Here is a 25,974-nt window from a genome sequence, read left to right as displayed (position 1 = left end):
GGAGTTTTAGACCAGCTTGGGTAACATAGTGAGACCCTGTATCTACAAAAAAATTTTAAGAATTAGTGAGGCATGGTGGTACATACCTGTAGTCCTAACTACTCAGGAGGCTGAGGCAGGAGGATTGCTTGAGCCAGGAGTTTGAGGCTGCAGTGAGCTATAATGACACCACTGTACTTCAGCCTGGGTGACAGAGTGAGGCCTGCCTCTTAAAAAAAGGAAAAAAGGAATAATAATAATAAAAAAAAACCCTGCTTATTATGCTTCTGAAAAGAGACAGCAGATTGGTAGAACGAGGTCAATTTTTATTTATTCTAATATCTTAATTTTGAAATAAAAGACAAGGGGAAATATTGAATATGTATCTAGGGTATGTGGCTAGGACACAGAGTAGAAACAGGAATTATTGATTTGGAAAATAAGTAAAGCCATTTATTCATTTATATGACTACATTAATGTACCAGAAACCATATTAAGGTGACAGAGATAAAACTGTAGAATGTTTGCTCTCAAGGAGTTCATCATTTAGTGAGAACAAAGATGAATGAATGGATCCTCAGATAGACAATCTGGGAACTATGTGTGTTATTAAATGTTTATAATTACGTATAGTGATTTCTAAATTTGGCAGACTCAATGTATGTTTTTCATGAAACTTCCTTTCCTCTTTGCTTTCCTTTTCTATTCTTGTTTTCCTGTCCTATTATTTTTCTTTTTAAAAAAATCTTAACTTTACAGTAGGACAAGTGTGCAAGATGTTATACTGAAGTTGTTGAATTTAAGAGGCAGGATAGGGTCAGACTTGTATTTGGTCTATTTTCCTGTGGTCCAGCCATAGCTGTAGCTATGGCTACAACCTGTACAAGCTGTGTGATGATATATTAGCTGACAACCTTCCTTCCCCTCTACCCCCTACTGTTCTCTGCCAATCTAAGCCACCATTGTAGCTGGTGGGACAGTTGTGTTACAAGTAAGGTGTGGAGCATCCATCCTATTCTATTCCTCTTATTTTCCACTCGTGCTAGAAATAGAGAAAGTTAGTCACTATATCCAAAAGATTGCAAATAGCCTCTGCAAACTGATGCAACTCCTGTTCAAGGTCACTTTTTTTTTCCCCTTCACTTAGAGAAACAAATAAACGGAAACAAACTTAACTAACCAAAACTTCAAACTTTAACATTCCCTGTATCAGGAAATATTGTTTTTAATATTTTCATTAGTGATTGATATTAAATCTTTAGTGTATGAAGTTATGGTCTTTTACCATTTTGTTTTTTATGTAATCTCACCCAGATGATACTTAATACATAACATTTATCTTATCTTGAAGGAGTTTTTGCAAATGTAAAGCTTTAGTCTTTAAGAAGATGAATTGACAGTCTACTTTGTGAGTTTTTCAAAGTGCATGGGATGTATAGTATTTTTAATGATTAGTAATAAACATTACAATTTTTTTTAAAGTTGGTAGCATAATAAGGCCATTTAGTTACACCACAAGAAAGGAAAACTTATAATGGACTCCATCTGTCTACTCTTACAACTTCCTGAGTCACATTTTCTGCACCATGTAATGGTGATCCATTAGTGATGTAAGATCTTTGGGATCTTTTAAGTACCCTTTTTATAGCCACTATTTGAAGGAAGATTAATCTGGTAGTAGGTTCAAGCCTTTAACACCATGACTTATAAATAAACTGGTTCAAGTTATGCTTGTTCCAGTTTAGAAGTGTAACTTAGATGCATATCTTGTGAAAAAGAATAATTTAACAATGGAATTGATTGAGCCTGAACAAAATCGATCAATGGGAGACACTTTCTCTCCCTGGTTGTATAAAACGGTCATCTCGATCCTTAAAAAATATTACTCCAGTGATATAATCGTCAGTGGCAAAATATTTGCCATTTTTTTCAGGGACCTTGGATAGCCTTCAGTGATTTCAATTAATGTGAAATATGCTTGAAAAATGTATCCTATTGTAATACTATACCTTCTGAAGGAAGCAAACTCGGTAGTTAACAGAAATGTAAGAAAGGAAACAATTTCATAAAAAGGAATGGATTTTCTTAAGAGTTTTAATTGGGCTTTGTTAGAGTTCTGATTTTCTTCAACTGGCTGGATTAAGAGTCCCTCCCTCCACCCCTGGTTCTGCTGATTTCTCAATGATGCTTGGATACACTTTTATCATAGCATTTACCATATCATATTGGTTTTATTTTCATAGGAATCCTAAGTGAGTAAGGCATACTTAAGCCAGCAGATGAATGATTAAAGGGCTGTGTAGGTTCTACCTCTAGTCAATTTCCTTAGTAATTTCTGGGCATCACGTGCAGTCACCACATGGCAGCCATCGTGGCTTTCGCCCCTTGCTTGGGTACGTGCTAGTCAATGTCTGTGGCCCATGAAGTCATTTGGGGGAGCCCCATCATGGCCACCGCTTATATATTACAGATACAAGACAGGCAACACCAGAGTCTAGCTTCCGAAATGTCCCAGGTTGCTAATGCCAGGGCCATTCTGGCTTCCAGATTGAGTCAGAGACATTGGCATCCTCCCAAACTTGAAACTGTAGTTTGGTCACATGAATGAATACTGCTTGGGTTTTTCCAGCAGAGTGTGTCCTCAACCAGCTCATGCAGCTGCAATTTCTCACCCTCCTAGATTGGAATTGAAATCTAATCCAGAGGGCCTGGTTAACATCGTATACCTAGCTTTTTTTTTTTATTTTTTTTAATCTATCCCAGGACCCTACTTTTAGAACTTCTCCCTACAGCCCAGGTGCCAAACAAAATTATCATGGAGCCGAGACAAAGGGAGAGGGTCATTTCTGCTATTAAAAAAAATGTTTAAACTCTGGCTATTAGAATTTAGATAACTGTTTTTAAATACATGCTTATGTTCCTCACTAGATTCTGAACTTTACAAGGACAGGGACTATCTTTATCTTTGACTGCAGGCACTTAATACAATGTTAAGAGAGTCAAAGTTAATTGAAGGATGAATTATTGCAATGTCTCAGTCAGACTTAATGGTTTTCACAACTCATTTCAAGCTGTAATAGCTCCTGTTGGCACCCTCTGTTTCTCATCCGCTAAAGGATATTAAATATGTAAATATTCTTGTTGCTCAAATTCTATTTCAGGACTCCTGCTAGTGGAAAAAATGTTTGGTGCATCTATTATTTCCTTTGAGTCATCATTGTTCTTCTTGGGAATGCTGTGATAAATGTTGTCTTGCAGATTCTTTGCAGTGAAAGAGCTTTGTGGTAGGTGATGCTTCCTGAGCCTCCAAACTTGTAGCAAATTAAATTGATTTTTGTAGGTTTTCTCCCCTCAACTCTTCTAGGTGTGGAATATATGAGTAGAGCATGTCTTAGCTGTTGATTTTGTATGCTCACAGGAATTTACTTTCAAAAATATTAATTTGCATTTTGCTATGATATTTAAATCGATAACAGCCACTTATGTGGTAAGTGCTAGCAATGAACAGCCTCTATCCATTATGCTTGCCACAATCCTTAAAAGGGGGTTGGATAACTTTGTAAAGGGCCAGAGAGGAAATATTTTAGGCTTTCAAGATCATATGATCTCTGTGCTGGATCAGCTCCTCAATTCTGTTATTGTAGTGCAAAAGCAGACACAAACAATATGTAAAGGAATAAGTATGGCTGTATTCAGATAACAACATTTTACTTAAAAACATGTGGTGGGCCAGATTTGGGTGGTTGGTTGTAGTTTGCTAACCCCTGTTGCAGAGAATTTCTTTTGTAGGCAAAAAACAAACAAAAAAACCCCACAACTCATGTTAAGAGTTACTCAAGTTTGTCCTGCTCTAGTAAGTACCAGCACTAGAATTTGAACTGACTTCACCATGTCATGATTAAAAAATCAGTAAGATATTTATACTTGTTCCCTCAGTTATAAGTGTTTGCTACCTGCAAGGCATTGAACAATGTGCTATGAGAGCGATACAGGCCAAGTTTATAGCTTCCTATGGTTTACAGGGAAAGGTAGTCCATAAACAGCATTCCTCTTACTTGTCCAAGTTAGGAAGGTTGACAAGGCATCATGATTTCCAGATGACAAATGAACACTTCTCTTACCTGTACAGTTAGTAATAGACAACGTGCTACAACAAATGAGACAGGCTGGTCCAGCTAGGCACAGACAGTATAGATTACCACAGGACTCCACGTTGAGGCCAGCTTCTGTAACACTTCAGAAAAGGCAAGCAGATTGCAAAGAAGAAAGGGTGGAGAGAGCTGCTCATCTACCATGCCAGTTCCTTGTTCCAAATTTCCCACACAGAGAACTGTCTGCTCCTTTGGAAACATTAGTGAGAGGGAGGAAAATGTGAATAATATGTGAACAGATGTCCATCCTCCATTAAGGAAGGATCAGGAGTGGGGAGTAAGAGTCCTGCATCCTCCTCTGTGATATAGAGCAAGCAACACAAGGGAGAGAATGACTAAGTTGCTTTGGGATTTACAGTGAAGAGGAATTACTTCCAGGATTGGAGAAAAGGAAGCATTTGACAGAGAAGGTAGCATTTGAACACATTCTTGAACAATCTTCACTTGTATATGTAAAGTGAGTGGAGTAAGTCAGAGAAAGGGAATGTCAGAAACAGTTTGGGGGGATCAAGAAGGTCACTTCCTAGGTCAGAGTTAAGGTGACCAAATGTCCTGATTTGCCTAAGACTCTGGGTTTCATTTGTGAAGATCTCACATCCTGGGAAGCCCCCAGTCCTGGGTGAACCAGGTGGTTGGTCTTTTGAGTGTCAGCCTAAGAACTTGGAACTCCATTTGTTGGGTGGTAGAATATGTAGAATGGCTTCATGTAGGGCTGGTAAAAGATACCACACCCTGGACTTATTGATATGATTGCTTCATGAGATGAGTCACTGGGCTGGGAATGAAAGGTGAGAGGCCAAAGGCTGTTCATAGACTTTGGGAACGATTGAAGGTTTTTGAAAGGTGTGAAGGTTACATTGACTCTTAGAGTATGGAAATGTGTAGGAAGAAGCTTGGGGACTATTTAATATAAAACCAGAGGAGAACATATTAGGGGTGAGATGTAATATTAAGACATAGTCCCTTTTTGAGAAGGATGAAAAATAATCATCATTAATCTCTTTTTTATTGTCCCATCAGGCTCTGACAGAGTTATTTAGAATTCAATCCCCAAAACTATCCTGACATGTTCATTCTAATGGATACTCTTGGGCTTGGAATGAATAATTATATAATTGAACTTATTTTTTTAAAAAATATAAATACTTTGCTCTTGTATTTTCCCAAATAAAAATGCCTTGGTAACCAAGAATGCATTTCTGGCAAGATTCTTGAAATTTTTACTTAAGGATTGTTTTCATTATCGTTATTATATGTTCTACCTAAATCTGATCATTGTACCAGATAGATGCTTTATTTTGCAAAGCCCATTGGGTAAAGCTTGTACTGTGCCTTCTTATTGGCACTGAACTAATAAACAGAATGAACCAGATGTAGATGTTATCAGTGTAATAATCTAGACAATGTCTTTCATTTAATAACTACTTGTTAATGAGTTAGTCAGTTGGATAAATGTATCTATTGAGAATCCCAAGAGGAAAATGTGGTATGTTTGAGCATGTAGGTCTTAAGGATGAGCTTTATTGTTTAGGAAATATCAGAAGTTGAACTTATGAGGTAATCAGATGTTTTATGTAATATATAAATCATGTAGAAATCTGATGATTTGAAAAAACCAGGAGCAGCTTCACAAAACTACTTCATATTAATTGCTGTAGATTCTTGTAGGAAGTTCTGTCAATTATTTTGAAATGGATTGGTTAGTTATTGCTTTTTCTGCCTAAGCTTGGATTGACTATATTGTTTACTTTTTTACTTTGAAATAACTTCAGACTTTATAGAGAAGTTAAATTATATACATAATTCTTGCATACCCTTTATCTTTTATCCAGATTCCTTGTTAGTTTTTTTTTTTTTTTTTTTTTTTTTNTGTGATGGAGTCTCGCTCTGTCTCCCAGGACTGCAGTGGCACGATCTTGGCTCACAGTAACCTCTGCCTCCCAGGTTCAAGCAATTCTCCTGCCTCAGCCTCCCAAGTAGCTGGGACTACAGACATTCCCCACCACGCCCTGTTAATATTTGTATTTTTAGTAGAGATGGATTCCCTGTGTTGGCCAAGCTGGTCTCAAACTCCTGACCTCAAGTGATCTGCCCGCCTCGGCCTCCCAAAGTGCTGGTATTAAAGGTGTGAGCTACCACACCCAGCCTTGTTAGTATTTTACCACACTTTATACTTGCTATATTATCTATTCTCTATTTTTCTGAAATTTTACAAGTTGGAGACATGATTCTCAATATCAGTGCACATTTCCTAAAAACAAAAACTACCTTATTTATAACCACAATAAATTTATTAAAATAAAGAAACTAGCAGTGGTACAATACTGATATCTAGTATAGCTAACATTCAAATTTTGCTAATTGCACTTCTAATGTTTTTTTTTAGTAAAAGAAAAAATTGTTTTAGATTTAATTCAAGATCATAGATTACATTTAATGGTCATACTTTATCCCTCTTTTATTTGGACCAATTCTTCAGCCATTCTTTGTCTTTTATGATCTTGACATTTGAAGAATACTGGCCAGTTATTGTGTACAGTATTCCTCAACTTGGATTTGTCTGCTGTTTATTCATGATTTGATTGAAGTTCTGTGTTTTTGCCTGGGCTACAACAATCGTGCTATTGTGTTCTTTTCAGTGCCTCATAGCAGGAAGCACATTCTAGTGATAATAACTTTGATCACTATGTTAAGGTTTCTTGTTGGTAAAGTTACTAGATTTCCCTGTGGAATAAGTCTTGTGGGAGATACTTTGATATGATAGAAAACCTTGTTTCTCACTGTATCTTGTTACTCAATGGTTTTAGCTGGTGCCTGAAATAATTATTACTGTAATTATTGCCAGTGGTGATCTTCTGATTTCTCATTAAATTTATTTTCATTAACTGGAATTCTGCAAGGAAGAGCTATTGGCCAGGTGTGGTGGCTGACACCCATAACTTCACCACCTTGGGAGGCTAAAGTGGGAAGATTGCTTGAGTCTGGGAGTTTGAGATCAGCCTGGACAACATAGTAAGACCCTCTTTCTTTCTTCCAAATAATAAAAAATTAGCCAAATGTGGTGGGGTGCATCTGTAGTCCCAGCTACTTGGGAGGCTGAGGGGGGAGGATTGCTTGAGTCCTGGAGGTTGAGGCTGCAGTGAGCTGTGATCATGCCACTGTACTCCAGTCTGAAGGACAGAGCAAGATATGTCTCAAAGAATAAAAATCAGAGCTTTCCCTTGTCCTTATTTCTTTATAACAGTATAGATTCATGGTTTATTTTATTCCATAGATTATAATCTCTTACTGTCATTTATTCTGTTGCTCACATTGTCCCAGTATGGGCATGGAACACTGGGACCGCCTTTAAACTTGTCTGTTTGACATGTTCCATCATTCTTTAAACAATTCTGTTCTCTCTGGCACAATATTTCTTAGATGGATTTTTACTTTCACTGACCTAGCCTTGGAATAAGCATTTCTCTAAGGAGCTCCTTTTAGTTGAGAATGGTATTTAGAAAACAAAATCTGGATGCTGGATATGCTGATTGCTATTAGGGTGTTATTATTTTATGCATTCTCAGCAAATAGAGCTAGAAAGTATAAGCATGTATATGTATATTTGCACACATGTGCGTGTGTGTATACATTTATACATATATACACTTATAAATTTATTCCATTTTGAGTTGCTTCTTCCCTATCCTTGCTATATTGAGACAGGGTCTTTCTTGTTGCCCATACTTAAGTACTGTGGCTTGATCTCAGCTCACTGCAACCTCTGCCTCCTAGGCTCGAGCAATCCTCCCACCTCAGCCTCCTGAGTAGTTGGAACTACAGGCGTGTGCCACTGTACCTGGCTAATTTTTGTGTTTTTAGTAGAGATGGTGTTTTGCCATGTCACACAGGCTGGTGGTCTCAAACTTCTGAACTCGAGCAATCTACCCACCTTGGCCTCCCAAAATGCTGGGATTACAGGCTTGAGCCACCATGCCCAGCCTATACTTGTTGTGTTTATTATTTGTTGAGTATGTCAAATATTAAAATGATTCTGAAGGTCAAAACAATAGGAAGAGGTGTGTATACTTTCCATACCCCATCCTTTCTACCCTGTTCACATTTGCCTATCTCTCATTTGGTTACCACCTTCTGGCTGTAGGTAACCAATCTCTTTTCTTTTTCATTTCTTAATCTTAGATATCTTTTTACACAAATTAATAGATGTGTATATTTTATTTCCCTTTTGTTCTGATATCAAAGGTAACATACATTAGACACTCATTTGCACTGAACTTTTTTTTACATAACAGTATATGTTGGAAATAATTCCATATCAGTTTGTAGATTTTCCTCATTATTTTTTAATGGCTTTGGCTGCAGTGTACTGTACTGCATGGATGTACCACAATGTATTTAATTACTGTCCTGTGTATGGGCATTTAGGTTGCTTCCAATAGTTTGCAGGCACAGACTGCAAAGAATAACTTTGTACAAAGTGTATTTTCAGGTTAACATTTTAATTTCATTGAAGCAACTCAATTCAATTTTTTTTAAGTCATCCTTGGAGAGATTTGGAGTTATGTATATGTCAGCCTGCTTTTATATCTTTGGAAGTACCTCCTTTTATTTCTTTTGAATACCTTTGGAATAAAATTGCAAAGTTCCCCTATTTTTAAGTAGTGAGACACACCATATTTGGACAACACACCATGAAATTTTAGTAATTTAATTCATGTTTAATGTGTAGTCAAAAGAGCCCTCATGCTTCCTGGCTTTTTTATTATCTTAGGTAATCTGAGTGGCTTCTAACGAGAGATTCTAAAAGAATTTGGGTAACTGGTTTTATAGCTGTATTGAGACATAACTCTGCATAACTCCTTCCATCCACCACTCCCTCCTCCCCATACAGGATACAGGCCTTAAAAAACGCAAGCATGGCCATCTAGTTCTCCAAATTAATAGTTGCTCTTTTATTATCAGTAGCTTTAGAGACACTGTATTTTTAAAACACTTGTTTGTCCAATATCTGTTACCTGTGGGCATAACAGTGTCCTATTGAATAGAGCCCTATAGATTATGGATTTACAAATAAAGATATTTACAGGGCTGCTCTGCAACACCTTCAGTAACCCCGCTTTTCTATTCAACTCTCACTACCTAAGAGGAAACCAATCACAATTTTATTTTTACTTCCTCTCTCGTGTGTTCGCATTCTGCTCGTTTCTTAACTCTGAATCAAAAATCAAAGCATATCATTTTAGTTCAGATGCCATGTGTTGTGTTTTATCTGATCCTCATGCACTTGAACTCGGGTTTCCTTGACAAAGACTCTGTTGTTTCTGGGTGGATTGACTTTAACCAGAAGCTGGTGCCTTTCTAAGCTTCATTTTTGAATGGGTTCTGTGGGTAATGCGACTTGCTCCTCAGGGATGCTCAGATACTGGGACTTTTTTCTCAATATGGAATATGGAATTTCCTGAATTTGATTAAAGTGATGTAATTTTATTCCCTTTGATAACTATGAAGAGAAATTGTTCTAAGTATTTCTGAACAGTAAATTAATAGTAGTATGAATGCTAAAGGAGCTTAATTTGAAAACTTGATTGAATAATTTTATTATAAGAAATCAATCAGTGAATCTCCCTCCGTCCCCCCCTCTCTCTTCATTCTCATTTTAGTTACACTTGTAATACATAAATATATCCTCAGGTGTGTGGGGCAGGGGGAATATAAAGCATCTCTCTCATGTCCCCTTTATTTCTCTCTCCAGATGCAGCTACCATTTTCTTAAATTTATTGTTCATATTTAAGATGTTCAACATGTTTTGATATATAAATAGAGTGAAATGATTACTCAAACAGATTTACATATCCACCGAACTTCTGGTATTTTCTCTGTGTTTATACGTACACAGTCATATAAACTCTCATATGTGTTTGGGGACTTGGGGATGAAGAGGAAATGTTTTTCTTCTCCAGAGGCAAGGGTGACGACTTGAAGAAAATTACTCCTACATTTTGGTGCTACTATTAGAAAGGGGAGAATAGCCATTCCATCTGTTGTTGAAAATCAACTTAGACGACTTAACTATTGCTCTCTCTCTGTGCTATTTTAAAAAGAGAAAGGAGACCATATGAGATGGGGACCACTTCTAGAAGGTACTAAAGATGGAGAGTGGCTGTTTGACTACAGAGTGGGTGATATTGGAGATTATAGTCTTGACAGGACTTCTATAGCATGGTGGGGAGGTGACCACTTAAAGCATGTATCTGAGGGATAAAGTCTCAGTATTGCCAGCTGTGTGTCAGCTAGATAATGTGGTAGGAGTTTTGTTGATGGTCTGCTAAGGCCTAGGGAAGTCATCATGGATGGTAATTCCTCACTAACAGGGTTCTTTTTAATGATAAAGGTGATGAAGCCACCTCCCTCCCTCCCTCTCTCCCTTCCTTCCTTCCTTCCATTAAGAACATGTGCAGAACATGCAGGTTTGTTGCATAAGTATACATGTGCCATGGTGGTTTGCTGTACCCATCAACCTGTCATCTAAGTTTTAAGCCCCACATGCATTAGGTATTTCTCCTAATGCTATCCCTCCCCTTTCTCCCACCCCCAGACAGGCCCCGGTGTGTGATGTTTCCCTCCCTGTGTCCATGTGTTCTTTCTCATTGTTCAACTCCCACTTACGGCATCATCTTTTCTTTCTTATCCCATTGGCAATGAGACCATTAAGGCCACCAAGGAAAGGGCTTAGTCCTTACCTTTTAGGTAGAAGATATGTCCCCTTTTCCCCTCTAGCACACGGGAGAATGTTAGCACATCCCACTAATCCCCATGTTCCCCAAGCTGTTTGGAATTAGACTTTGCCCACCTGTGTTGCCAGGAGGAGGGGTTTTGCGTTCAATTTACATTGATGCCTAAACTGAAAAGGAATGGGCCTTAAATATGCAGGAAGAACTATAATAAATTCCTACTTGCTTTCATTTATAGAATGTGCTCATTCTACTTAGGTCACTGATACCCATCTGTGAAGTTGGGGCTCAGGGCAGCAAAAGGGGAAAGGTTTTGAGAAAAAAGTTCATTTATTTACATATTCCAGTGAGTCAAACTGTCTCCGTAAACTAGTTAATAGTTTGTTTGGCAGAGAAGTACAGTTGATTTGCTTTTCATGTCAATGATTTATATAATATAAGATTGTTCAAAATGGTCGAGACTAAGCCTTAGGGATTTTAAAATTTATTAATGTTGCACTAAATTGGGGATATTCTGCATAAGTATCTTGTTAAATTAGACTGCATGTTCCTAGAGACCAGGAACATTATTTTATTTTCTGAGGAGCCAGGTAAAAGCATGTGCTAAAACCTGCAAATATCCATACTTGATGCCAAACCCTGAAGTGGACTCTGGGCACATCAGAATGTATAGGAGGTGATACCTGTTTTGGGGGAGCTTACTGTCTACTAGGGAAGACATATGTGTAGATGGGTAATTTTATAATGTAACAAATATAGAAGACTCCAGGATGCCTCAAAGTGATACTGTAGTGGCTCTTTGACTTTAAAAGGGATTAGGGTATCAGGGAAGTCTTCCTGGAGGAGATCATGTGTTCTTTTTTAGGTTAGGGAATTGTGTATCATTTTTATACTTATTATTGTGTTCCTAGTATGTAGGACATAGTAATCATAAATTTTATAAATGAATAAATGAATATATGAAATAGAGATTCAAATGAGTCCTATGAATTATAAAACTAAAGCAATAATATTGCAGGTAAATATATTTTAGGCATGGATGGTTATGAGCAGAAACAAACTTGAATTTGAGGCTGCTATTATGTGCAAGAGGAGACATAGCTCAGACTGGAGACTAGACTTTGTTCTTTAGGTAGTAGAGACCACAGTGGATTTTTAAATAGCAGAAGTGATAGGATTTTATTTAATTTCTTAACAGAAATCCCAGTGACAGTTTAGTGAAGAATGAATTAGATGGATGTGAGAGTTGGGAGCATGAAAGCGTGTACGTTGGTAGAGGTGCCCAAGTTTTGGCATGAGAAATGTGATGAAAATGCAGAAGCGAGAACAGGGTGAAAGATGCTTTGGAGATTGCAGATTGGTAAAGAGTTGCTGACTGACTGTGGTGAGGGACGAGACGCTGGGATGGATGTAAGGTTTTTGTTCCCTTAGAGGTAGCAGGAGTCTCCTGGAGAGGGCTTCTGGAAGAGCTACTGTTTTATTTTTAACTTTTATGAAAAAAGAGATCAACTGGCATCTGGCATACACCATATTCCTGTTTAGAGTGCTGTGCAACAAATGCCTCCCAACTGCCAGAGGGCATGAGAAAGCAGTTTTCTTCTGTCAGGCGTGTTGCTGCCCTGAAGAAAATGCGAATCCTGAAGGAAGAGCAGCCACTAGGAGTGTCTGATATCAAGTTACCTGCTAGTCTTTCTACTGCTAGTAGCACTAAACCAAAGCACAAAGTCTATCCTTTTAAAGAATGTTTGGAGAAAACCATCATATACCCATAAGGGACTACTGTTCTTGCCAGAAAAATGCCACTATTATTTCTTTAAAAAGCACTCAATCAGCAGGTGCTTGGGCACTTTCTAAGACTGACTGGTGTTCTTGTCACACAGGTTAACAAAAAAGGGGGGAAGAAAAAGGAGGCAATTGTGGTCTTTCTCACCCAGCTTGATTTAAGGGCAATTTTTTTTTTTTTTTTTTTTGGAAATCAATAAAGGAAAGTTTAAAAGCAGTGTGTCAACATGTGACTGAGAATTGGCTCCGACTGAAAGGCTGAGAGAAGCCCTCAAAGCAGCACGCCTACCTTGGAGCATGGGTCAGATTTGCAGAAGATGAGATAAACATATAAATGGGAAAGGGTTTTATGGGTCATATGTTTAATTTTAATTTTCTTTACCTTAATTATTATTATTATTGAGTTGGAGTCTTGGTCTATCACCCAGGCTGGAATGCAGTGGCTTGATTTCTGATTGCTGCAACCTCCACCTCCCGAGTTCAAGCAATTCTTGTGCTTCAGCCTTCTGAGTAGCTGGAATTACAGACGTGTACCACCACACCCGGATAATTTTTGTATTTTTAGTAGAGATGAGGTTTCACCATGTTGGCCAGGCTGTGTTTTTTTTTAACATAAGAATCAGTGTTGTATAATTCAGAGTTTTGAGTAGAATTCATTTTATTAAACTTGGGTATATTTGAGTCTTTGTGATTCAAGGATTAGAAATAAAATAATCTTCTACCAAGGTTGCTTCTATATACATCTTTTTAGAATGATCTATGTTGTATTGGCTAACATAAATATAGTGCTATGAGTCAGGTTTTAAAACTATCACACATCTATGTAATAATATATATGTAGTTCTTAGGTTGGCATGAAGTCTGTTTTCTTAAAATATGAATCATTAAATATAAAGGCCAAATTCGCTAAAAGACCATGAAGATATGAAATTCAGAGTACTGGCACTCTTAACTCTGGGTGTTCTATGGGAAAAAAAATCTTAGCATTTGGTAATATGTGCATTTATTTTTAATATTTATCTGGATTTTCTGTCATGTGCCTCCTGCCTTTCTGTTCCTATTTAAGACATTTGGCAAAGAGGAACAAAGAGATTTAATTCTTACTGAATATGAAACTGCTTAGGCCTGGATAATGTCTGTATTTTTGCTAAGTCTGGAAAGATGTACATTTTAGCCAATGCTGGAATAGCTTAAACTATTAAAATCATACATGTATTGTTTTGTCTCTTATGTAGGAAAGTACTTGTGTGTGGCCTGGTTTTACTTGATGTGGTCTCAGTTAAGCTGGTTGGCTACTTGAGGTCTCTTGTGTTTACCTAAGGGAGGTTTGGGAAATATTGGTTAATATGCCACAGTGTGAGAAGGATTTATTACAAGTGCCATGCACCATATAGGCATTCTTCCCCTTGTAAACCAATGTTTTATGTAAGAATGTGTCATGATAACTAGGATTAACTTTCTTATTTTTTCTGGGTAAAATAAGAGACCCCCCAAAAGGGCTTACCTTAGAAAGGTGAATCTGTGTGTCTGTCTTAACTCTGATTGTTTTCTGCCAGATTTAAGTGAAGTCCCCTTTTAGCAAGAAAATATAAATATGAATTGAGAGGATAATTTTACCTGCCATTAAGTAAATAACAGTATTACACAAAATAATGTATTTTTTTTTCTACATCAAACAAGTTAAGTTTTGCTCAGTTGCTGAATGATGCAACATTCTGTAGACTGAGACTTCAAATTCTAGGAAGGCTTTTGCATTGGTAGCAATTAGGAAAACAAATCTAGGAATTTAAAGATTATAATGTTAAGTGCTGACAGCCCACAGACTATTAACATTCAGCTGTATATTTACCCTCCCTTTGATTCTTGGAGGTTCCATGCAATTGAATCTTTAGTTTGAAATTTCTTTCATTCCATAAGATTGAAATTTTCCCAAGATAGGCAAATCGTTCATTACTAATATTAAAAAGAAATAAGCATATCCTTTGTTTTAAAATTTTGTTTTTATCAAAGTTGTACATGGTTTACCAGGCCTATAATGAGAAACTGTTCCATTCCAATGCCTTCTTGTTACTCCCTGAGCCCCCCTTGACTACTTTCAGAACCTTTGGGTATTTATGTTTGTATCTTTCCATAACATGCTTTTATTGCTCCTTCTCTGCTTTTTAATTTGGGGCATTATGTGCTAAATTGCTACTATGGAAGAGAAGTATTTAGCTTACTTAAACTGGTTCCCTTCCTCACTATACAATAGCCCACTTCTTTTCCCTGTTCTCCTGGTAGAGTTATATTGTCATTTTTTAAGGCATGAATAGGTGGCATTTATATTCTTACAACCATTGTATTAGGCCATTCTTACACTGCTCTAAAGAAATATCTGAGACTGGGTAATTAAGTTTTTAAAAAAGGTCGTTCAATTGGCTTGTGGTTTTGCAAGATTTATGGGAAGCATGGTGCTGGCATCTACTCAGCTTCTTGGGGAGGCCTTAGGAAGCTTTTACTCATGGTGGAAGTTTACCATGGTGGGAGTAGAGGTAAAATGTCCAGAAGAGGTGCCACACGCTTTTAACAACCATGTCTCGTGAGAGCTTATTATCACCAGGACAGCTCCAAGCCATGAAGAATCTGTACTGCCCACTAGGCCCCACCTCCAACAACTAGGGGATCACATTTCAATGTGAGATTTGGTGGAGAAACACATCTAAACCATGTCAACCCTGCGAACAAAGATTATCCAAAGCTGAGTCACATAGTGTATGTATATTTTAAATATTTGTTGCATTTCCTATCCTACATAGTTATTGTTTTCTCTGGAGGTGGCTTTTTCTCTGTGTATGCTTCCCAAATTCAACTCTAAATGCTCTTCAGTTTGCCAAATCCCTTTCTAGTATGTTAGAATATATTAACTATCTTATTTTATCCTTTTGGATAAATACCTTTCAGTGTCGCTGGTCTACAGCAGTCTATACTGGATGTTTTGTAGCCTGCTTCACAGGTGTCCTCTTGGGATTTCCCATAGTATGATCTTGGGGAATTCCTTCTGCCCCTAACTTGTGTTGGTTACTCTGTTGCCTGGATTCTATCTTTTCCTGTTTTATTTTTATTTTTTTTAAATTCCATTTTTGTGGAACATACATCCTTTAGTAGCTTACTGAGAAAGGATACCTGGGATATATATTTTTGAGACCCTATATGCCAGAAAGTGTCTTTATTCTGCTTCACAATTGACTGTTTTGGATGGTCCTGGATTATTACTAGAGATTTTCTGTAGCCATTTTCTCTCTCCCAGATTTCAACCTTGGATGGTCCCTCCTCTAGTATTCATTACATCTAACTCCTAATTTCCTTCCCATTCTTCTCCAGCACCCAAGTGGATGGTGCAAGTTAGGAGCTTGTGCCGCCTGGAATAGTATCTTTCCTTTCTCTGCATTCTCTCCCCCCACCTTCAAAAGTTATACGTACCAATAGTTGGTGTCTTATTTTTCTTTGTGGCAGTCTAAGAGAACCAGAGCCAGACAGTAATGAAAGTGACTAAAAACAGATTTTATCCAGGAATTATTGCAATAGGAGGAAAGATACCTCAGTATAGAACTGGGCTTAATTTCAAATATACAAGGAAAAGTGGGGATTTATATACTAGGAGTGGGGCTGGGGATATTTGGATAGAAAATTACTAAGAGGAGACATTAATGGTAGGAGGACTCTTGCTAAACTGACTTAAAATCAGATATCAATGGTTGGGGGTGAGGCATTTGATCAGCTATCAAGAGTGATCAGAAATCCAGGATGGGGATGCTCTCTACATTGACTTAGCAGGATTCTTTCTAGGTAGGCCCAACAAGAACAGGGGTCACAGTTGAGGCCTAGTCCAGAGAAAAGGGCTTAGAGGAACCTGACTACGTTTGCTCAAGGAGAGAGTCTTTGCCGTGGTTCAAGTGACCATACCACATGTGTTCAGGTGTTAGCAAAAATTCTCAAGATAGAGTTTGTAACACTTCTCATACTAGTGTTATTTGTGTGCGTGTCACATATCATTAGAATGTGAGATAAATAACAGTACTATTGACATTTATATAACCTGCTCAGGAGAATGATGATATGGGTTTTTTTCCCTCTAAGGTTAGTTATACCCAGCCATTAACCACATTAAATTATCAAAATATGTATGTATGTCACAAGAATGTGATATAACTTTATGTCTAAAAGCACTTTATCACCATAGAATTGGAGGGTGTAATTATGTTCCTTTTATGGCTAACAAACCAACTTATGAATCACAGGTATAATGTGGGGTATTTTTCTACAAAGGAAATATACAGCAAGTTGAACATCTTAAAGATCAATGATCATTGTAGTCTTAAGTCAATTTACTATTTTGAAAGAGGATGCAACAGGTTTCACTTTTGGTTACTAATAGCAATCTCTCCTGAGTGGCAGAAGCTCAATCCAATGGGAAGAAATTGTAGGGCAAACCTTTTATTAACAATGGTTTCTGCACAGAAAGGCAGATGAATTTATTAACAATGGTGGAAATGTATAAGGGTGAGTGTAAAAACCAACCAAAAATAGAAACAGAAAAAACAATGTATAAAGAAGAAGTTAAGTTTCTAGTTTTAGTTACTGATCAGAGTTTTAGTTTGATCAGAGGTTACAGAATCCCTGAGGATTTTGATTGAAGTTTTGTTTGTTTGTTTGTTTTTAAACTTTTATTTTAGGTTCGGGGGTACTTGTGCAGGTTTGTTATATATAGTAATTGCATGTCATGGGGGTTTTGTGTACAGATTATTCTGTCACCCAGGTAATAAGCCTAGTACTGGTAGGTAGTTTTCAGTCCTCTCCCTTCTCCCTCCCTCCCCACTCAAGTAGGCCCTTGTGTCTGTTATCCCCTTCTTTGTGCCTTTGTGTGCTCAATGTTTAGCTCCCAGTTATAACTGAGATCATGTGGTATTTGGTTTTCTGTTCCTGCATTATTTCACTTAGGATGATGACCTCCAGCTCCACTCATATTGTTGCAAAGGATATGCTCCTTTTCTTTTTTATGGCTGCATAGGATTCCATGGTGTATCTCTACCACATTTTCTTTATGCATTGATTGAGTCTTGACTAATCAGGAAATGAATTTTGAAACATTCTCTTATCTTTGAATAAATTAATGGTATATCCCCTCCTTGTACTAGACTGATAATCCCCTAAAAATACATATAATGGAATTGGAGAAGACACAAAGAGGATTCTAAAACAGGTTAAGGAGGTAACTGCTTGTGAGGAGAAATAAAAAAAAAATAGGGATATTTGTAGAAACAGCTCTGTAAGGAAGATATGGTCACTTGTTTTTGACATTGTGGTTGATATAAATAGTATTGATAGTTAGAATACTGCCTTATTCTAAGGTTTGGTGAGCAGTGAGACTAGAAAATTTCAATGAGTGTGAATTTATGGAACCAATTAAGAATTAGGGGTGGAAAATACAAATAACCTCAAAAATGATTTAAGTAAATTTGTAGATGACAGATCCTTAATAGGTTCTTGGTGGGAACTAGGGATGTGTTGGGTACCCTCCTAACCTTTGAGGTTGATATCAAAGAACAGCCATTTTTCCCATAGCATGTCCCTTGATACCATCATCAGAATCCTGGACTAGAAGAATTGGGAGCCTGATCCAATGTGGCAAGACCCATAGGCTCTGATCTGTGCTAGGTCTGTGTTGGTTGCAAATTTAGGGTAAATTCCAACATGAGGATTACAAATGTCAATGAATGAAAACTTGAAAACCTTAACTTTTATATTTCATAATCTTTGTTAATTCTTCTTCATGTAGTATACTCCGAAAGCTTAAACTTTCTTGGACTGTCTTTTTTATTATATATCCCATACTTGACTATGGTGATACTTCTTGAACTACTAGTTTCTTACACAATGGTTGAATAGGATTAATTAATTAACTAGTAGTTTCCCATACTGTAGGTTGAACAGGATCAATTAATTCCAAGAGTAGAGTCTTCTCTCTTGGAATTTCTCTTACATGTCACTCCATTTTCAATTTGCAGTTTGATATCATAAAAGAAATTTCTACTTCAGTTATGACTCGACTTTTCTAATAGAAGGATATTTATTTGAATGGTTTTTCATCTATATGTAGGAAAACATGTAATTTTAGGGATTTGGGGTACAGATTATCTGTTTTCCTTACTACTACTTTGAGGGAGAAGGGTGAAATTCAGAACTTTGATCTGAATGCTTTATAGCAATGTGTAGGAATCAACTGAGGATCTTGTTCAAAAGCAGATTTAGATTCACCAGTGAAGTGAAGCCTGTGGTTCTGCAATACATGAGGCGTGGGATGAGGAAGTTCTGAAATTCAGTTTCTAGGTGATGCTCTTGCAGCAGGTTTGAGGACCACATTTGGTATAGCAAGACTTAAAAGGATTGCTTGCTAAGTTAGTGCTGTAGATTCAAAAACCAATCTTGGTCTCAGCTTTTCCACTAACTGTTTCATAAAGGAATAATGAAAACAAATTATATAAACAGCATCCATATACTATAGTTATTTAGATGTTGAATTCATATAGGAATATTTTCTTTCTACCTACTCTGAATTCTTCCCAGCTCTCTTCCTTTTTCTTATTTTCATTCTGTATTGAAAAATGGAGGCTTAAGTGACACAAATGTTTCTTGATTCTATTAAATTTAAACACACATACTCTTTTAGCTCTGTGTATTTTACTTAATTACTGGTAGTAAAACTCAGTAAAGGGATTTAAGGCTTATGAATGTTGTACTTGGAGGAAATTGTAATTAAGGTAATTAGGGCCTTTGGGTTCCTGTATTTTAAGCAAATTAAGCTTTTACATGTTTTTTAAAGAGACAGTAACTCTTCGCTGCCCAATTATTTCCTCTGCACGGATGAGCTTGTGCATTCTGTGCGTGTGGTTCAAATGGCACACATCCTACTTTGTTTATTTCAGGTAAATCATGGATTTACCCTAAGAACTTTTTTCTTAATTGCCATATATGAACCACTGGACAACTTGAAGCAAAAACTAAGAAATAATGAGGTACTTTGGTACCAAAATTATTTTAAAAGCCATATTCTTCTTTAAAAACATTTTAAGAGAGAATAATTGTCATTTACCTTTTATTGCAAAATCACTCTGTTCTTTATTAAAGCAATATGACTTCATTGCAAGATATTTATGAAGTGCCAAATACAATAAAGAAAACTGATTCACACTACCTTATAGTAATCACTGTTAATACTTTTGTCGTCTTTTGCAAGATTTTTTTTGTGTGTATGTAAAAGGTAGAAATTTCCTAAGACATATACCCATCGATACAACCAAGTCACCTTACTTTTTTTTTTTTTTTTNTTTTTTTTTTTTTTTTTTTGGAGACATAGTCTCACTATGTCACCCAGGCTGGAGTGCAGTGATGCAATCTCAGTTTACTGCAACCTCTGCCTCCTGGGCTTAAGTGATCCTTGCACCTCAGCTTCCAGAATAGCTGGGACTATAGGTGTGCGCTACCATGCCCCACCAATTTTAAACTTCTTTTTTGTAGAGACAAGGTCACATATATTGCCCAGGCTGGCACTTTACTTTCTAAACTTGAATTAGTTTCTATCTTGGTCTGATTTTCTCTTAGTCATGGAAAATGAATTTTGGTAAATTAATCTTGTGTTTTTTTAATGAAATGTTTTCCCATTTTTATTCCTGGATGTGCGCTTCCTTCCTTTCTTGCCTTTTCACCAAGGCTTGCATCAAGTTTTGCCAAGGGAGGGAAAGTGATGGAGACCTCGTATCATCCTGACACTCCTCCCCTGCCTGTGCTATCCTTACTGATCTTCACTCTTCTGCATCTGCCTGCATGCCATCCCCTGCATATCACACATTCATGAGGGCTCTGTTCTTCTGTCCAGGCTCTCTGCGTCTCTGTCCTGACTGTGAAGCTGTCTTCACTTCTTGCTCTCTCTCTAAGCCACTTCTGAACTCTTCTTGGAGTGTAAGGTAGTTTGGATGGCCCCTTATACTGCTTTGGACTCAAGAAGACGTCTCGGACCCTCTTTGCCCTGAATGTCTTACTACCATGTCTCGTGTTCTACTCGTGTAAGTGTCTGGGATGGAGGAGCATTCCTGGATTCTATGACTTCCTTGGGCTTTGCAGCTATCTTCTTGTTTCATTTCCCAAATTTGTCAGGATGGAATATGCATTATCTTTTATTCCATTTCCCAAAGGTTATGGCATACGTACCTTTGTAGAGATCCACTCAACCAAAACTCAGTGTTTTCTTCTCTCTCCCCCTCACAACTTGCTGCTGATTCAGTGGGTCTTCTATTTGTCTAAGCAGATAATTAGCTGTGAAAGATTATATAGCCCTTTATGCTTATTTATGATGGACTTTTGCTCTGAGTCTTTTTTTTTTTTTTTTTTTTTTTTTTTTTTTTTTTTTTTTTTTTTTTTTTTTTTTTTTTTTTTTTTTTTTTTTTTTTTTGGTCTCTGTTTTTTGATGCTTATAATTCAATATCTTTTTTTATTTTTTAATTGCTTTTAATTTTTATTTTTTGAGAAAAGGTCTCATTCTGTAGCCCAGGCTGGAGTGCAGTGGCACGATCTTAGCTCACTGCCACCTCCACCTCCCAAGATCAAGTGATCCTCTTGCCTCAGCCTTGCAAGTAGCTGGGACTACAAGCATGTGCTACCATGCCTGGCTAATTTTTGTGTTTTTTGTGGAGACAGAGTTTTGCCATGTCACCCCGGCTGGTCTCAAACTCCTGGACTCAAGTGATTTGCCCACCTTAACCTCCCAAAGTGCTGGAATTACAGGTGTGATCCAGTGTGTCCAGCCTATTCAGTGTCTTGTGATGCAATAAAATTAAAGGAAAGTAAAGATTTTTGTCTCTTCCAAGAGTTCTAAAATTCTGTTTGGAAACTCAAAATTTGAGCATTTGTACTTCTTTTTCTTGGGACAGCTTCCTTTGAGCCAGTGAATTCCACTTGAGCATTTGAATGAAGAAAAAGCTAAGAGCTAAAAATAAATTTTAAAATTGAGTTAATACTCAAAAATTTAATCACATGTAATATATGTGACTTTAAAAAAATAGGATCCTAGACTGTGTTTGTAATCTGTCCCCAGTCTATATAGAGCCTTGTCTGTATGCTAATACTGCTGTGCATAATCAGTGGTTCTTTGTAGTCAATATTTTATACCTAATATAAGTTATTCAGTATTTTATTTGTGGACATTTAGGATGTTTACTGTCTTTTCACTAGTAAAACAAATGCTGTGATATAAATTGTATATATTTCTGCATTGATCCAATTTTTTCAACTAGATTCCTAGAAGTAATATTATGAAATTCATATGGAATTTCTATGAAATTAGTATTTCATAGAAGTAATATTACATTACAGAGGAAAATTTCAGTATTTCCAAATTATATTCTAGGAGATATATACCAATTTACATTACCACTAGCAGTATATAAGATGCTCATTCCTGAATGCTTATCAGTTGCTAAAATCATAAATCCCTTAAATCTTAATTTAGTGTAGGTATGAGTCTATTTTGATTTGCATTTTGTCAGTAATGAGATTGAATATATTATATATCTTTTTATGTCTGATTAATTTCTACTTTTTTTTTCAGTAGCTTATTTATATTTTTACTTCCTTTTCCGAAAGGACTTTTCTTCATTTTGATTTGCCAGTATTCTCTATACAAAAAAATTTACCATTATTGTATGTTTCAATGACCTTTTCTAGTTTTTTTATTATATACTTTCCTGCAAAGAAGTTTGTTGTTTTAATCAAATTTACCTTTTAATTTTATTTTTTATGTTTTGTATTTTATGACTTTTTAACATAGCCTTTCAGAACTCTTTAATTACCCTATGAACATAGACTTTAAAACTAGCAAACCATTGTACAAAGTATATTTGATATATTATGAAACAAGGGTACATTTTAAATATGTTTATAATAGCTTAATATGTATTAATACACATAATTTGAACATATTACTTATAATGTCAATATTTTTATGCAAACTCTACAAGGCTGCAATTAAGAAACCATCATTTCATGATTAATAATTCACAGTGAGGAGGTTGCAGTGGTTTGTAAGATGACTGCAACCTCTCCTTGAGTTGAGTGAGCTGGCTATGATCATATGAGCTGTGGTGTCCTGTGTCCTTTGTGAAGCCTAATCCTCAGAGGCCTAGCAGTTAGTTATTTCTGTGAGTGAGGAAGGCCACAGGCTAGTCAACAGTGATGAACTCCACATTAAATAGATGTACTCTAATGCAGGCAGCTGCTATTCAGCTCTGGTTAATGATTATCAAGCAGGAATGTGGGCCATGCCATCTGATTATTACAGGAAAAGCAAGAAATTTGGGTTGTCATAATAAAATTTTTCTAGAGGAAATATTTGGTGAACATAAAACAAAATTGAGTTCTTTAGTTCTTAAACATACATAGTGGCCCTAGAAATGTTTGCATACCAAGACAATGAACTGATCTTTCCAGAGAATAGCTAATTTCTTCTTTTACGCCACTCCCTTGGGTGTATGTGTATGCAGGTATGTGTGTGCTGCATCCTTGAATATCTATGTGTATGAACCTAATGATCAGCTCTGTTACTGTTTTTGAGACAGGCAAGGTATAGTTAAAATTTTTTTTTTATAGATATGGAATATTACAGTGTTGCTCAGTCTGGAGTGCAGTGGCTATTCATAGGCTTGATCATAGTGCGATGCAGCCTTGAACTCTTGGGCTCAAGTGATCCTCCTTCCTCAGCCTCCTGAGTAGCTGGGACTACAGGCATGTACCCAGCTTGATTAGTGCTGATGTTGAGCTAAACCCAAGCTCCTCACAGTCTTTACTGGCTTTTTATTTTCCCCTTCTGCCACACACTTTTTAAAAAATACATTGTTCTTGAGGGTACTATGAATAAAAATGAAGAGTTTTTAAAGAGGAAGAAACGGGGTTTCTGCAATATCAAGTTCTGATGCCTGAAGATGAAACTGGAGACTTAGTGATTATGAAGTAACTGCAAGAGTGTGTCTGTTGACGAGAGTTCCCTGCAGGTGTGTCCTCCCTGTCACATGACATCAGGAGGCATGTGATGCAGTTTGTTTCATTATTGGTGATTCTAGTTTTGATCACTTGGTTAATGTAAGTTTGGCTAAATCGCTCCATTATAAAGGCAACTTTTCTCATTTGTGATTAATACATAATCTCTTGGGTGATATATATTTTTCCCAATAAACTTTAACCAAATGGTGTTTGGATGGTGATGATCTCTGCCTAAGTTATTATATTAGTTATGGCAAAATGGTGATCTGTGTGGCCACAATTATTCAAATGTGGATTTTATAAGACAACTGGCCTGGACTCTATAAAAATCTCAGTGTCAAGAAAGCAAAAAATAATGGAGGAAATTAAACAAGACTAAATAAACCAAATGCAATGCATGGCCCTTGATAGGTTTCTAAAGATAGATGGGAAAAACAATATTTTTTGGAAGAAATGAAGAAATAGGAATATAAACAACATATTTGTGATACTTTTTAAAACCCATGTTAAATGTCTGAGATCTGGCAATGGTATTGTGGTTATGTAAAATAGTCTTCTTATTTTTAGAAAGCACATGCTGAAGAATATAGAGTGACATATTGTGATGTCTGCAATTTACTTTCAAATAGTTCACCAAAATAATTATCAGTGTGCATTTCTTCATCTCTACCTCTAGGTCTGTGTGTATATAGATAGATATAGACAAATGTAGATGTTGACATATACAGAGGGAGAGAATGCAGGGGAAATTACTTTTAAAATAATGTTAGTTTTGATATGGCTTAGTGACTTACACCAGGTAAGGTGTTTATAAAGTGTTTACAATCCTGGTGTCCTACAGTCTCTTTCAGAATTTGGAGTTTGTAAAGTTCAATTTTCCCAGCATATTGAAAATCAGATATTCTTCTATCTTTTTTAATTCCCTTTTTTTTTTTGAATCAATTTGCCAGTATTAAAAAAAAATCTATAAAAATGTAACTAATTAGAGCCTTCTTTTCTGTCTTATATTTTAATGTCTTTTCCTTAATCTATGCTTGATCTTTCCCTTTTCTCTTTGAAGGTCCCCATTTTTAATAGACAAAAATAGAAAGTAAATAAAGAACCCATAGTCTTCCTATCTCTCTCATCTACTATTACATTATATCTTAGTAAGTGAACTTAAGTTATTTTTAAAGCAAATTTAATTTTAAAAATTTTCATAAATGTTAGGAAACTTTTATCTTTACATTTCTTTTGATATTACTTTTTCCCTGAATATATCCTTTTTTACATGTTGTTTAAAATGTTTGAATTCATCAGAGAACTTTCTATGCAACCATGTTGAACTCTCTAGATTATCACTCATCTTTTCCCCTTTGGGATTATGTAAAGATGTTCTTATTTTGTAAATAGCCTTATAATTTATATTCTAATTTAGAAGCTTTGGCTACAAACACAAGCCTGTATCTTCTGAAAATTATGTTCTTAAAGTATGGGATTATACTTCTAGGATCACAGTCTCTATATGCTATTCTAAAACAAACTATGATAACATTTAATTTTCGTATTAACAGTTCGTCCTTGCATTTAAGTGTTGAATGACTCCTTTTGTTTTTGCTATTTATCTGAAAGATAAATGACCAATACAATCAGCTAAGGTTTATCAGACATAGTGAACATTTTATCCTCGCATTCCCCAAACCTGCGCATATGTCTGTATGTTTATATATATACATATGCTCTTCCTTGGACTTGGAAATCTTGTTCCAACAGGCAAACTCCTGTATTCTCTTCAAGACCCGAGTCCTGTTACTGCCTATTTTTTAGCTCTTCCAGAATAAATTATATCTCCTCCTTCTCTACCCCAAAGCACTTGATAGTATGCACATAAAATACAACTTTAAAACTACAACATTTTGGAGAGCTCTTACTGAACGAATCTAGAATAATCTAAGTATTATATGAAGACAGTAACAGACTACAGCCCATTGAATAAAATTCATGAGTACCTTTCCCTTCTCCCTCATTTGTCTGTCTGCTTTTTTATATCAAACAAATGAGGGAGAAGGTAAAGGTCTCCCCAACACCAGCATGCCCACTAATAAATGGAAAGGAAATGATGGAGTTAAAAAATTACCTTCGACAACCTGATGATAATAGTTCATTTAGGCAAGAGTCACCAATGGATGTCAAACCAGTGTATGAAAGTTTGAATAGCAGGATACTTATATAGTTTTACTATGTCTCCTCTCAAAATACTTATCAATTATAGAAGAAAAAATA

The 25,974-nt window shown here is 36.3% G+C and overlaps 1 protein-coding gene across 6 annotated transcripts in view; it reads left to right on the top strand.

Moving 5' to 3' along the window:
• The window catches only part of RSPO2 (R-spondin 2), a 172,960-nt gene that overhangs the window by 40,510 nt on the left and 106,476 nt on the right, over positions 1-25,974 (top strand). The window contains exon 1 of one of the 6 annotated variants that reach the window (XM_037738712.1): positions 4,410-4,597. The exons of the other annotated variants lie outside the window; for them this stretch is intronic. The gene's annotated coding sequence lies outside the window, so the exon portion shown is untranslated. Of the gene's footprint in view, positions 1-4,409; positions 4,598-25,974 lie in introns of those variants that run through there. 6 annotated transcript variants of the gene reach the window in all.

This window comes from Cebus imitator, unplaced genomic scaffold (assembly GCF_001604975.1).
Source record: "Cebus imitator isolate Cc_AM_T3 unplaced genomic scaffold, Cebus_imitator-1.0 Scaffold56, whole genome shotgun sequence".
In the NCBI taxonomy this organism is placed as follows: domain Eukaryota; kingdom Metazoa; phylum Chordata; class Mammalia; order Primates; family Cebidae; genus Cebus; species Cebus imitator.
The sequence above is the reverse complement of the archived record's forward strand: the minus strand, read 5'-3'. Positions and strand labels throughout refer to the sequence as shown.